The 15,411-nt window shown below is 46.4% G+C and overlaps 1 protein-coding gene across 1 annotated transcript in view; it reads right to left on the bottom strand.

Moving 5' to 3' along the window:
- Nucleotides 1–14,917, bottom strand: part of C6H11orf24 (chromosome 6 C11orf24 homolog) — a 44,257-nt gene extending 29,340 nt beyond the window's left edge. The window contains exon 1 of the mRNA XM_077179973.1: nt 14,899–14,917. The gene's annotated coding sequence lies outside the window, so the exon portion shown is untranslated. The remainder of the gene's footprint in view (nt 1–14,898) is intronic.
- Between the last annotated feature and the right edge of the window lie 494 nt (nt 14,918–15,411).

Below are 15,411 nucleotides of genomic sequence, written 5' to 3'. Positions count from 1 at the left end.
TAGTATAGTAATGTGGAAGGACAAACTCCAAGTAGGGGTTTCATCCTAAACTGACAAGAGAGGTGATGTGGAGGACAGAAAAGTATAAGACTGCATCTTGGATAGGGACATGGTGAAGGTGATGAAACACAAGCTAAACACAGATATACGGTGCCTTGCAAAAAACTTAGCAAAACCAGCTAATACACCTTTAGGATGAGTTAACAGGAGGTCTCTGTTGGTGCAGGGGAAAACTCTGTTTTGTTGGGTACTAAGAATTAGTTTTGGGCTGGCAAAAGCCATGCAGAATTGATCACTCCTGAGGGATCACTTCTTGAGGGAAGGGGAGACACAACACAAAGTTGAGAATTCGAGGAAAAAATTAGTACTAAGTTACTGGCCTCTGTGTTTCCCCAGCTCCTTTCTCTGTGGATAATAACCCAGTTCAGCAGCTGCTAGATCCTTCGGGACAGAAACCTTAGCCAGACATTTCATGCCAAGGGAAAAAGAACAGCAGGTGAGAAGAGAGCAGGTGGCTTGGGAGCTTGTCTCAAAGATCTGTGTACCCTGGAGAGCTGTTTATAGGAGGAACACAGGAAAAGGAACCTGGAAATTATTCAGGGCTGGCAACTGGCAATCAGATGTAAAGTCATGAGTCATATCTCTGTGTTAGGCACCTCCTTGGTCTCATCAAAAGTGAGAAAGAAAAGACTCAAGATCCCTGATACTGCAAAAGCATAGGAAAAAAAGCATAATCACATCAGAAAAGAAAAGCCCTTGAGCAAACAAATATAGGCCTTTTTTTGTCCATCAGCATGAAGCAATATGGCCACATGCCACTCCTCTGCTCGTTTGGTCGTCAGAAAGAACCCAACTAGAGGAAGTTTCTTCACTCCAGGAAAAATGTTCACATTTGTTGGCATAGAAAACAATGCAAACAAACCCCTGACACTGCAGAAGGTTTTTAGTTCCCCTTTATCTGAGGCTGCAGCATGCTATTTGAATTAATAAGGCAATGGGTGCAGTCCTTCTAAACCCTGAATGGTTGCACAACTCATTGAGCAACAACATAACACAGTGAACAAATCTGCCATTGCTGGCCCCTGAGCTCAGTCAGTGAGCTCTGTGGCCCTCCATTTGTTAATGGCTGCACACAGCCACTGGTTTTCCTTACATCCTAAAGCCACACCAAACCTTCAGCAGTCCAAGCAAGTTAGGCAATATTTTGGGTAGTTCACACGGTTACCCAAAAGGCCAGAAAAAACTTCCCAAGTTTTTAGCAGATCGCAAACCACTTTTAGCAGTTTCTAACTTACCTATAGTAACATATTAACTCTGGTTGAATAGCTTAGAGAGCAGAAGGGGAAGTGAAAACTGGAGTACCTGCAAAAGAGGGCCAGCACCCTTGAAAGAAATAACCACATTTCAGGGATCATATTCATGGATTGCAAACATAGCTTGCAGCCTTCCCTTTGAAAGGGCTAGAGCCTCTAAAAGATCCAGGGAAGACACATGCCTCCAGAAAGGAGGATGACCTGATGCAAAAAACAGGATTATTCAACATCCTTCCTGACTTCTGCTAGCTTGAGGTTGACTGCTTGCTAGGTGCCAGGAGACATTACTCATCACAAGAGAATTTGCTAATGAAAAAGGTTGTTAATTTGCCATATTTTTTGCAGATGTGCTTTCACATTGGTTTCATTTTGCCAAGGATTTGAGTTGTCAAGCTGCTTTTTTCCTTTTGGTTCATGTTAAGTTTCATTTGAGCTGGTTGTCACTGCATGCACTGAGGGTCCTTGTCTGGGTGTGAAGGTGCATGTATGCCATCAGTCTGTCCCTCTGGACACTCTGCTAATGTTGCTTCTCCCAAATTTCCATTTTGCCTGCATGCATTGCTGCAGGCTGCATAGCCAGCACTGACAAACACGTTCACAGCTCCTTTATTCCCAGCCCAGGATGTGCTGCAATCCTAAAGCTGGTGGTAGAGCCCAAAGGCCTTGGAATAATGGGCTCCCAGCATGGTACTGAGGAGCCAAGAGCAGCAACACTGACTGTACAAGTGTGTCAGAGGGGTGCTGAGTGGTGGCAGGTTGGACCAGATCCTGCCAGTAAGATGCAGGAAGGCAGAGCAGAGTTACATTGGTAGTGGTTCAAGGGTTTGTTCAGGACAGGAGGGAATAGGAGAATCCTAGTCTGGACCTGTGTGTGAGAAGATGGGCTGACTTTTTGAAGGGAACACAGCAATGCTATTTTATCCCCACTGAGAACCTGTATTAGTGCACCACTACCTCTGCCAGCCCTGCAACACATCTGGGCAATGTGAACAGAAAACAGAGTGAGCTAATCAGGGATCATTTCATCCTATAGGATATCATAGATCTTAGTCTAAATGCTCTTGCTGTGGTAATTTATATATGTCTGCTAATCCATGCACATTGTGCACTCTGGCAAAGCAGCCACAGAACTGACCCAGAAGAGGTTTCCATTTCAATCACCTTTTTTTTAATCCTTGACTATACATTTGCTGCTCTGGCTCCCCCTTGAAGTGAAGTTTAAAGTCATACTCTCCAGAGTTGCTAGGGCCCATGGGACAGAATTCTTGTGTTCTCTGTTGCTGAGTTCTGATGAGCTGAGACTGTAAGGAGCCAGGATCTCATCAGTACTGCTGCTGAGGAAGAGGAGATGCCAAGCCTATTATCTGTCATGAGGCAGAAGGGAGCCACACAAGATGCCTGTTGCTCCAGGAGTCACCAGAACCAGCCTTCCTACCTAGCTTTTTATCTGTCTCATCACAGCACCGTCAGGATAAATACACACCTCAGGAGAAAACCATTTATTGCTTTATTGAACTGCCTCTAGGGACTGATGTTGCTTTTGCCTTCTCACACATCCCTGCATTATTAATCAAGATCACCCACATCAGAGCAGTCAGGAGCCCTTAGGAGGAGGAAATGCAGGAGAGGAACCTTTGAAAATTAACTCAGATTATCTGCAGCATTGTCAGCTGAGACTATTTTGCAGTCATGAAATAGAGCTTTCAGATGTTGTATTTCCAGTTTCATAATAGTGACTTAGATACCTAAGCTTTCACCCACTAGCAATAAGACAGATTTATAATTCTTAGGATCAGAGAAAAAAGCCTAAGAACAAGTATACCTTGTAGCCTACAGTAACCAGCAGATGCTGTGTTTTTAGGAAAAAACAAACCCATAGTATTTCAAGATGCTTAATGTTGAACTAGTGCATGTTATGCTTATGGCCACTCTCTCCATCCCCCAGCTTTACTCTTCCTTGAGGAGTCTGAACCTTAAAGCCACTTCTTGAATCTCCAGCCAGATTCTCACTGAGCAGGTAAAACACCTCCTCCCAACCTATTTGTTCCATTATCACTGCCAAAGGGCAGCAGCCGTGCTTCACCACCCAGTGACAGCTGAGCTCAGCCTTTTATCATTCTGTCTATATCCAACAACTTGCAATGGTTGAGTAGAGCAGAGTGAATTGATATGTAATTAACCCCTCTTGGTTAGCCACAACTTATATTAGAAAATATTGGCACTCCTTGGCAATTCCTGAACTCACAGCAACATAACAGGGCTGAAAACCCCAAATTCAACAGGGATTTACAAATTTTACTCTGTCTTTGCAGCTTGTGTCCTGGGTGGGTGTTCCTGGGGTGTAGGTTGCGAGGTGTCATTTTGCTAAGGGGATCTAATCCCTTTCTGAAGGCTGTCAGGAGGAGTGACCATTTTACCATGGAAAGCTAGGCTGAATGGACAGCTCTCCCTCTTCCCCACAGGTTTTGCTTCTGACCCAATGGAAGGCAGTACATATTACATCAAAATCTGGTGCTTCTTTTGCAGCTGTTTCTCCCTGACTCTGGCAGTCTTCATGCACGGCCATGCGTTTCAGATGTGCAGTGCAGCATGTCTGTGTGCCCTAGAGGTGCTGGCTCCTGCCAATACCATTCCATACGGGCTTATTCAAGTGTAAGAGAGTCCCAGATTTCACCCCTAGCCAATGAGCATTTTTGTTTCCAAGTGAACTTTTCAAATATTTCTTTTGATTTGGGGATGACAGATGGTCTGCTCCCATGTTCTGACTCCCCAGACATCTAAGGAAACAGTGGCAGGTAGATGAGGTTCAGAATTTACCCTTGCAAACCATCTGAGTCGCATCAATGCAAAAAACCCACATCCCCAAACAGCTAGGAAGGTCCTCCCTCAGGGCTGGACTGCAGTGGCTGCCAAAGGAAAACAGAATGGCTTGAAGGTCTCCAACAGCACTGTCAAACTTCAGGGCAAGGACACAGAGCAGTGGACATCCTGACTTCACCCTTTTCCTACCAATCTCTTCCTTCTCTGCTATTCACAGCAGATGTAGATTTAGCATCAGCTGGCAGAAAAAAAATGTGCAGACTACACAAGGTCAGAGATTCCTGTATTTCCCATGATCCAAAATTTCAGTTTTCTTAGGCTTCATCATTTGCTACTGGAACCACTGCCTTCAGTACCATGTAATAGCTATTGCCACTCCTTAAGCTGGAAGTTTTCATTAATGGCAATAGCTACAACAACACGCAACTTCCTGGGCATCTTGGGTTGCAGCATTAGCTGCTCAGGTTATGAAGGACAACTGACTGCTGGAAAACTGCCTAAACAGAGAGGCACCTCACAGGGGAATCATGCAGAGTAACGTGCATGTTTTTTTCACTGCAGAGTGTTCTGTGTTCACACATGAGATCTGGGTGGAAATAAAACAACCTTGGCCTCCCAACCTGCATCAGTCTCTTTTTGTAACTACTACACTCAATGACAAAATGTCCTCTCTCCCCTTTAAATCTGATCACTTGCTAGGATCAGAAATAATTAATACTATCCCAAATGGTGTTTATATAGATTAAAAATACCCTTGCAAATTCACTTCTTACACCTGAGTTTGCAGGGCAGGGGTCCATTTGTGTCAGTCTGAGACTGATTCATTGCTGCAGGACCCCACTGCTGGAATTGCAAGCCCTGTACCAAAGGAATCAGACCTCTCCCTTTCCACTGCACACCAGCGTGGATTTGTACAGCTCCACGTACCAGGCAGCTACAAACAAAGCCCAGGGTGTGCTGCAGGTAGGAAGAGCTCAGCTGCCACCATCAGGACTGCTGGGGCAGGATAGGCGAGGGCAGGATCTGCTCAGCCCTCAATCCAAGCTAGGGGCCTGGAAATCTCTCGTCAGGAACACATGACAAAGGAAATAAATAAGTCTGCACGATTATCAAGACTGTTAGATGGAAATGAGAGGCAAGATGGGGAAAGATGCCAAGCTGTACGTAAGAGTGGTGGCTTGCAAACTGCTGTGAAAGAAGAGGTGTCCAGGAGGATGCGCTAAGTTTTGCTTTCCCGGGGGGGTACTTTATCCCACAAAACCCTGTAAAGACAGCGAGGACTTGGCTGCTAACCGAAAAGGAAGGATAAGGCAGGAGAGGGCGCCACTGCTTTGCTGGCATCTCCCACGTCAGCTGGCAGGCTTTGCTGTTCCCTGCTGACACAGATGCAATCCAAAGCTGACTGAACTGCTTCCACCAAGTGCGGCGAACTCGGGATGAAGTGGACGGCAGAGAGACCTGAGCGAGACATGCTGAAACTTCTTCTCTTCCGGGAGGGGCGAGCGGCGCTGTAACATCCGCCGTGGGGTGTTATCCCAAGGACATATTTCTCCTCACGCACACCCCAATCCCGAGCTGGCTTCAACCCAGAGCCATCCCATAAAACAGGCGCATGGTCGATGCAGCACGGAGCAGCTGCGGCTCTGAGGCTCTTGGGCGTGGGGGTCACGCCACACACACTGAGGGGCACTGTCCCCTCTGCATCCCTGTGTCGCCACCTTCCTTCCTCCGGCCCATGGCTGTAGGAAGCGAGGCACAGCCTGGGCACGAAGGGAGCGAGGAGGCAGCATGGTGGGCAGATCCATACGGGCTGCGAGTCCCTTTGTGCTGCCACTTCCCACTCACAGTGCGACAGCTCGGCTCAAAGTTCCGCCAGGCTGATGCTGCTGGCAGGGAGGAGGAGGGAAGAACAGTGCGAGGGATGTGCAGTTCATCCTCCCGTCCTGCAGGACGGGTCTGTGCCCAGCAGGGCAGCCTTCCCTCCGGGCACGGGAGGAGCAGCAGGGCTGGCGCTGGGGAGGGAGGAGAGCGCTCATTTGCACACGGGGGGTGGGACTGCAGGACTGCTTCTCCCTAAGCGGGGCGCACCAAAGAGCTCACATGCCGCACCACACACTGGCTGCACTCAGGAGCTGTTGAACAGCGGCAAACACGAGCATTGGGAGCCAGAACTAGAGTGACCTGGACTGGGAGGGCACTGCCAATAGTCCCCGAGTCTCCTTGCAAAGCGTCAGGGCCGTTTGGCAGAGCCTGCGCTGGCGCTGTGGCAGAGGCACGGCTGGGAGGGTAGGGCTGCAAGGGTGGCGTGAGGGGAGGGAAGGAAGGAAGGAAGGAATGGGGTCCAGCTTGGAGCTGCATGGTGGCTGGGGCTGAGCATGGAACAAAGCCCAGCAGACAGCCATGCTAAAGGAGTGAAAGAGCAAATTCTCCTCGAGGGATTTTCCTGCTCACCAATGCAAGGCAGGAGGCCTCTGCATCAGGCAGAGCTCTGGAGAGAAGGTTCCAGCTACTGCAGGAGGCTTTGAGGGAGAGAAGAGAAGGGCATTTCTTCTATGGAACTGTGCCACCACCTGACCACTTCTCCTCACCCACTGCAGCCTACTGGTTGTCCTCACCATCTGCAAGGCACCCAGGAGCCCTCCTCAAAGAACTGCTTCTTTGGCTCACTCTCAATACCAGCCTGACCCTTTAAGAGCAATGATGTTGTTTCCTCTGATAGTAGAAAATGATTTCAGGTGAGAAAAAGCCCAGTAATGACTACAACATGAATGTTTCAGAAAGGAGAGCCAGCCCTGGTGTTTTTCCCCTTGTAAAGAAATACAGCAGCATCTCCCAGCTCCTCTCTGCTGTCACCCCTCAAAACCTGCAGGTGCTGTGCTATTTTCAATCTGCATTTCTTTCCCTGCTGCTTGGTACCATCTTACCTCTTTCCCTTCCACCAACAATTCTTTCAAAGTGAGGGCATCCAGGCAGCACCTGGGTGTGTCCCAACCTGCACACACTCTGCCAGATCAGCAGCACAACAGTGGGGTAGGAGATCCAGCAGTGTAGGAGTTAAGCTATTCTGTTCTGGCTATCTGGGTCTCTCCCTCCCATCTTTTCCCATGAAATAATCAGCAGGTTTCAGCCTTGCAGGCATGCAGAGAAGATCCAGCTGCTCTTGTGCAAGCAGGAGTATCCTCTAAGCTGCTGGGGACTAGCTGTCTGAAGGAATAATATCCAGGGACACATTCAGAGTTGAAGGGTAGAAATGAAAGAATAAGCAATGGGAGAGAGGTGCAGCTTATTCCAGTGACCTTTAACAGTGAGGCCAAGGTCTCAGTGTTTGTATATCCCAGTATTTTAGGGACAGGATGGATTGTTTTCCTGAGGCCCTGACTTGTTTTTTAAAAAAGCAAACATATAAAGTGAGACAATAAAGAAATACTCATTTTTGTGGAGGAGATAAGAATACAGCTGAATGTCACTCCCTGTCTCAAACTGAACCTCCCTGGCTAAGGAGATGGGTGGCACACAAGAACATGGGCTGAAAAAGTGCATTTTTCAGCATCAGGTCATAGCAAGCAATGAGATGCAGTGGGACTTCTTCTGCCTAGCTGGCCTGACAACCAGCCAGGCTGGGATAAGGCAAGAGAGGCCATGGTTTCACAGTGCTGTGAGCTGTCTTCTCTCTGAAAGAGTCCAGTAGTTGCAATAATAGAGAGAAGCATCTGCCTGGGTACCTCCATCCCTTTCCCTCTACGCCATCAAGTTACTAAAATCAATTCATTCAAAGGCAGAGAGAAGACAGCCTGCTACCTATCCACTGCATCTTTGCTGACATGTCAGAGCACACAGAGTTTGCAGCCTTCAGCCATGCTGTGCCCACTGAAATAATGAAATCAGTAGTTCAGATGGCATGGAAGAAATTAGAAAAGAAAACTAACTTCTGCCTCCTCTCATCAAAAAGCTCAGAGAACTCAAACAAAGGCAAGAGACAACAGATTCATAATGTTCAGGGGGAATAGGAGCTTTTCCCATGATGTGTAGTGACACTACAGAACTGCCCACAGCAGAATGTGTTGGATTTTGGACAGGAAAGGATGGACAGATTCAGGGCAGACAAAGGCACCATAAAATACAGAAACCATGCACTGGTGGAGGCTGTGAAAATCCTCACACTCTGGGCTTGATCTGTTCTTGGGCTCTTCGTGTGTCTGCAATTGCCCACTGCCAGGAGGCTCTCACTGTACCTAAGACTCACAACTTTTACAACTGCTCATTTGGAGCACAGACACAGAATTAGCAAGGTTGGAGAAGACATCTAAGACTGTAAAGTCCAACTATTCACCCAGTACCTGCCATGTTCTCCACTAAACCATATCCCCAGTTGCCTTTTAAAACTTCCAAGGATAATGATTCCAAGTCTTCCCTTCTTTCAACACCTGACCATCCTGTCAGTAAAGAGATTTTTCCTAATACCTAATTTAAACCTCCCCTGCATGACTTGAGGCCATTTCCTCTCGTCCTGTCACTGGTTACCAGGGAGAAGAGACTGAGCAGCAGCTCCCTACAACCTCCTTTCAGGTAGCTGTAGAGTGACAGCTATAGAACTTAATTGATCCAACCAAGCCCCACACACAGCCTCTGCCCAGGAGCTCATTCACATTCATCCTTGGCCCTTCAGTCTTATCCTCATGTACATTGTGGGAGTAGGCAGAAGGCTGTAAAGCAACCAGTGAGTGTCAAACTCACACCATAAAGAGCAAAGCCAGAGTAGCTTATGAGGGTAACAGGCCCCTGAGGGGGAGGAAAGTCAGTCAGAAATGAGACACTATGGCAGAAGGGCTGGGCACTGGGGGCCCACACTGCTTCTCTATTGGTAAGGGACACTTCACAAGGGCTGGATTGCTTTGCTTAGGCAGTTTCATCCTCCTGCCTGGCTGGATGACCTTTCTCCTGGAGGGATGGTGTTTACCAGAAGCTAAAAACTGCTGTTTTGAGTTGAGGGGTCAGCTGCATCTACAGATACTGTTTTGTTAGAAGGTGCCTGCATGGTTTTAGACTGATCTCAGAGCCTCCAACCTTGCCAAAAGTACCTGCTGCACTCAAGTAGGCTGCTGGAGATGCCAAGGGGGTTGGAACTGATTGCTCTAGCTTCACTAGGGCATCCTTGAACTGACAGCCTCAGACCTCTGTCAGCTGCTACAGCTGCAGCCCCCAAATGAAATGACCAAGTGACCAAGGCATATGGAGCCCTAGGCACAGCAAGAGTGGTGGGAGATCCCCATGGCTCTGGATGGCTTGTGACCTCTTTTCAGAGTCTGTTCTCCCAGCTCTTAGTTGAAAATACAAATTGATTAAGTGTTGACAAAAGAAAATATGGTTGTGGGTTTTTTTCTCATCAGTCCCCTTCAAATGAATCCTCTTGACATTTGTTATGTTACAGTGGTATTAACTCACCCATTTCTGCATCACTTCAGAGGAAAAGCCTGGTGGCACTTGGCTTTATTTGTAATGAAAAAAGACCAAGCTGAGGAAAAAATACTTCATTGCTCATTCCCAAAAATATAAAGGACAAGATTTCGGGCCTTTTTTTTTTTTTTGACTGATTTAAGCCTTCCCCATCATCCAAAAGAGCACATCCCCTTTTCCCATAGGGAGCTGACCTCTCAGGAGGAGGATAGAGTTGTTCACACAGCTGTTGCCTTTTGTTACCAGTCCTGTGTGGCTCAAATACAGCTGTTTAATTAGCATTTGCTCCAGAATTTGGGCCTACCAATTCCCCAGAGGCTAAAATATGGATTATCAAAGGCAGGGAAAGAAGTGAGACTTGTGGGGTTTTTTACTGGAGGACTGGGCAATTGGCTGTTTGCAAAACTCAATCATATCAGCATGACACACGAAAATTTTGTAAAAACTATTGGCCACATGACAGTTTGAACCCCATATCCTCCTTGGAGGCTGGTGACTGAGCTGGAGAGGAATCAACAAAATCAAGAGTCCATTGACTGACATCACCATTAATTCAACTGCTCTCTGAGATAAGGAAAGGGTATTGTCTTGGCCTTAGCCAGGAGAGAATTATGAATGTTTACAAATGCATCTCTCCATGGCTGTCACCACCTCTCAGCGAAAAGAATAGCAGAAATAGAAAATATCCTTCAAACAATGGCAGTGAAGTGATTTTTAAAAAAAAATCTTAGCAGTGCTGATTGTGGTGTCCTGGCAGCATTCCTTTGGAATTTGTTTAATAAAGGCTTTTAAAAGGCTGGGCTGGGAGCATACACAGCTCTGGGCAGATTAACCCACCCCGAAATGGAGGCTGCCTGGCTGCAAAATGCCACTTGCTGCAAGACTTCCACAGACCAGGCTCTGCTCCCTACCAACAATTCCTGGAGCCTCAGGACCTACAGAATCCTGGGTCATGGCACAGACCTTTGGTTTGCTCTGTTTTCTTAAAGGAAAGAGAAGACACTGCATAGGGGACTGAGTGAAAGGCTTGAGCATGTGGGGAAGGTGATCAGTGATCTCTTTCTCTCTGGGGTGATAAATTCCTAGCCACTTGATGGTTTCAGATTTGCTGACATCAGACTGTTAGATTATTGGTAATTTGAGAGGCTGGGAGAGGCAATTTATAATGTTTGCACCATGCACAGTAAAATCGTTTATACCTCTAATTATCATCATAGTAAAAGAAAATATTAGCAATAAAACTTCACTCAGGACTTCAGCACCACAGTGAGGGGGGTTTTCATGACATTCCTTTAAAAATTTTGACTTATCACTCTCTCCTTTCCCCTTTTTTCACTCTCCAACAAAATAAAAATCTCCCTGAGAAGTTTGCAGCATGGAACACGTGACAAAGATGAGCAGTCTGAATTCTCTGAAAAGCAATGATACAACCACACACACAGAGTTGCAGCACCTTTCTGCAACCAGTTATCATTAAGCTATGAGGAGCATCTCACATGGCAGTTTGTGAGAATTCCCTTAGAAAGTTAAATTGTGCACACTTTATTCATAATTGGATGCAAATTAAGATACCACTCATGGGAGGGCTGAAATGCTGGAAGGGCAGATTGCATGCAGTAAACCTCAGGATTTGAATAATTTTGGAATATGCTGTTCCTTTTTACAGTTTGTTTCTGTCCTTTGCCACCCCAGCAAAGTGAATAAATCAGTCTCTTCCCGCTTCCTGGAAAGTAAAAGGGAAAGAGTCAACAACTGGTGATGAAGAGCATTTGAGTCATTCACAATCTGGTGATTGGAGCTGTTCAGTCCAAAATCTGAAATGCAGGGATGGCAGCAGCTCCATAGGGCTTGGAACAGGGACAGCCTGAGACCTTGTGTCTTACAGGCAGGCAGCCTTGCCATATCCCTCAGTGGCTGAAGAAAAGCTCAAGATCTGCCCTTGAACTCCGCTGGGAAGAGGGAGCTGCTATTGGGAAATAGCTTCCCTGTGCTTGATGTGGGGTTGGGCTCTGAGGAGAATATACCCAACCTCCCTTGTGCCCTGAGGAACAAAATGTCTTGCCTAGAAGCCATGAGCGATCAAAAGCACCTGGAAGAGATTTCCCTGGGTTTTTCCTTTTCAATAAGTGGACCACAAGAAAAGGTTTTGTGCCTTTCTTTGCTCAGCCTTGTGGATGCAGACTGGCAGATTCCTTCCTAGCTCCCCCATACACAGAAATGCTTTTAGAGGGTGAGAAAATGCAGCAGCTTTCTTTATTCTAAGGAAGCCCTGGCATAAACAAGAGATGAGATTCAGGCTTGTTCCAGCTTTCATGGAGTAGCCATTGGCCAAGGATGTGTTGCTGAGGAGAGACCTCTGAACTGCTCCAGAAGGAACAGTGGGGTTCCTTACTTGGCTCCACTCTCACAGAAAAGGTTGAATTCTGCAGGCACTTCCATAATGAAGATGGGTAATACGAAGGTGGAGGCCTCACTCAGAGCTTCTAGCTGGTCTCTAACCAGTGACCATTTCTTTTCATGCCTTTCACACCCCTCAAAGTGCTCAAATCCACAGCCATCACATCTTCCTGCCCTGATCCTGTGGCTGGGCTGTCAGCTTGCTTGTGTATCCAACCCAGCATGATCAGTCCTGCCATCACTGCCACCCTGCTGTCATTCTCCAGCACATGATCACTGGATTATTTCAGAGGTGGTGGGAAAAACTGACCCCAAAACCTGGCAACCACAGTGCTACTCAGGCAGAGAGGCCAGGGCAAGACCATGGTCACCTTAGCAGGACAACATGGCCTAAGACTGGTCTAGAGGGGGTTAATAAGGACATCCCATCTCTGTAGGGTAACTTCCCCTCTTATGGATGACATCCCATTGTTCTTTGGGATGGAAAACAGACTCTGGGTCAGAGGAAAGGAAGCCAGGGAAGGAGGAGGTTGGTGTAGCCATACAGGTGTGTGGAGGAAGCTCCTCAGAGAGATGGGAGAGTCTCACAGCCTTCAATATCAGGCTTCCCTCAAGCAGAGCTATCTCTTTAGCAGTAAAAGAGAATTAGCAATAACTGGTATTTTTGCTGGAAGGCAAAACAATCCCTCTAAGCAAACAATGACAGGTCACACTGGCTTATGCAGCCTGGATATAAATGTAAAAGATAGAGGGGTGCAAAACTGATAGCTCTGCAAAATAAGGAAGCTCCTCCTTATTGCCTTGGATAAATATTATCTTTTGGGGAAGTTTTCTGCTGTGTTTCACTGCAACAGCTGCCTCTCTTGTGGCTTCTTTTTATTAACAGGCCCAGGGGATTATAAGCTGGAAGGGAGCAGGGAAAATCCTCCCCACAGCACATGCACAAAGAGCTTGCAGGGAGACCAGGACCAGTTTCTGAATGCTAACCATTTGGAATCACTAGGAAGATGCTTTTCTCCTGGCCTGCTGGAAGAACCTGTTCTCCTGGGTGTCTCAGCCCCTTGGGGCATCCTCGTGGCTGGAAAAAGGTTGTAGGCAGAGGACAGTATTTCCTCCCCTGCTGCCTCTTAATTTAGGGAAACTTGACTAAAAATCTAAATGTTACAAAGCAGCTCCAAGAGTATATAAACCTTCCTTGCTTCATGAGCAGCATATAACACACTGGTGTCACACATCAGCTCTCTGTGACTGAGGTACCTTGTTCCTCACTGCAAAGCAGAAGCTATCCCCTCACAGGCAGAGCAATTTTTCAGAAGAGGCATCAAAAAGGGCCTCACCTCCCCCAGAAAGGCAGTGCTATCAGGACAGCACCCTCTTGGATTAGGAGTGAGAGGAGAGGCAAGGCACACCTTCCACCTTCACCTTGCATGTGGAAGCTCAGCTCCTCCCTGTGCATCACCTCAGCAGGGTCTGAGAGGGCCCTGCCACCTCAGGAAGGACAGACTGAATGGCAAAGAGCAAAACTCACTGTCTGTTTCCCAAGCTCAGGCAAGACACAGAAGCATGACTCCACTTGTATGGCCAGACACCTTGTGTTAGAGAGCCCACAGAGGGGAAATGGGGACACAGGAGCCAGGGGTCAGACACATCCTGCAGGGAGCCTGCCTTGCTTTCCCTCCAGGTGTAGGGCAGGCAGAGGGAGATGTGCTTGTCACATTGCTTCTGGAACAACTGTCTGTGCAGCTCTGAGCATTTCCAAGGGAAAGGACAGAAAAGTGGTGTCTGGGTACAGACATTCAGGCACAAGCTGACAAAAGGGGTGATACCACTAACACCAAATGGCACATATTGAAGATGTTGGAGACATTTGTTCTAACTCCCTCCTCCTCTCAGTCAGCTTTCTATAACAAGTGTAGCAGCCATAGATACCTCCTTTGTAATAGCCTCCAGGGCACCACAAGCTCTCATCTTTTACCCACACTACCTTTGTAACTTGCCTTTCTTCTGCCAGTAGAAGTAATCACAGCCTTCCTTTTGACATGGAGAAGGTCTCAGAGGTAGGATAATTTTTCAAATGTATGTTTTTCCCCTTTTTCTCTCCAGGTTTCCAAACATTCAGGACTGAGCCTTGGAGCCTTTACCTAGTACAGCCATCAAATCCTCACTGTAATCTGTTTTGCTAACCAAACAAGTGAATACAATTTTGCTGAGTAAATTGATTAAATTCCAGTATCTCTACAAATATATGGGGTCAGGATTACTTGTGGCCTGTCACAAAACAGACAGCTATTCATTGGCCAGATACTACAATCCCATATTATACTCATACCATGATAAAAACAGGAGGTTATTCACTAGGTAGCATTGGTCAGATTCAGCTGATTCTTGCAGAGGAAGAATTATAAAGTTTAGGCATTTCAAATTGCAACATTCTTTTAGCTTGGTTTAACCAACAAGCAGATTATTTTCCCCCCTTTTTTAGCACAGCTTATAAACCAAAACATGAGTTAATGTTAGGGTCTAGATCTGGGCCAATTGTTAACACTACTGCTAAGAAAACTTCATGCAGAAAATGATCTGCACAGCAACTACAAAAATCACAATGCAATTCAAAAAGCAGAAGCAGGTGATTTTGCTTAGGTCTGGGTTATTTCTGTAGCTTTAAACTCTTCTTATTGCTAAAGACTGTCAATATTTAATTCAAAGTTTTTAACTGAAAGAACAAAATATAGAGGGGCTGGTAAAGACCAGGTTCTGCACAAAGTTCATAAACTTGAGAGTACAGGTGAGCACATGAAATCACACTGTGATGATGATAGAAAGAAACTCTAATTTCCTAATAATAGTCTTACTAGCATTGAAATAGCAAACTTAGAGAAAAGAAGAAATAAATATCTCTTGGGCATTGATTTACCTCATCTTGTTGGAAGCATCCCAGGTGAAGAAGATCAGCACAGTAGGTGGGATCTGGCTGGAGTTTAATAAAGGCTGCTTGAGGGCCAACAGGTGTTTCCTTTTCTAAAACCCATTGAGGAGGTACCTGGCTCTCTTCCCTGAGGAGACATTGGTTATCTGAGCTGATTGACCTTTGCAGTTCAGATTCTAGGAAGCACTGCAGACAAGAAGGGGCAGAAAAAAGAAAAGCAGAAGGCATGTATTCTGCTGAATGCATTTGGGTGTTATTTTGAGAAATGCTTATTCAGCTCTGTTGGCATGGAGCTGGATGGGCAGCAGGGTCTCAAGACAAGACCCCATCGGCACAACTTTAAAACCCACAATGTGTTACCGATATTCTGCCAGGATTTTTTTTGTTATAAAACATGTATCAGTATGTATTTGTTGTTTTGATTTGCTTGATTTTCCCTAAAATAATTATTATTGTCATCATACTGGTTGAAAAACTTTGCCACAGATAGAAGTTTTGAGA

This window comes from Agelaius phoeniceus, chromosome 6 (assembly GCF_051311805.1).
Source record: "Agelaius phoeniceus isolate bAgePho1 chromosome 6, bAgePho1.hap1, whole genome shotgun sequence".
Taxonomy (NCBI): Eukaryota; Metazoa; Chordata; class Aves; order Passeriformes; family Icteridae; genus Agelaius; species Agelaius phoeniceus.
Note: the sequence above shows the minus strand (reverse complement) of the source record. Positions and strands in the feature narration are given on the sequence as shown.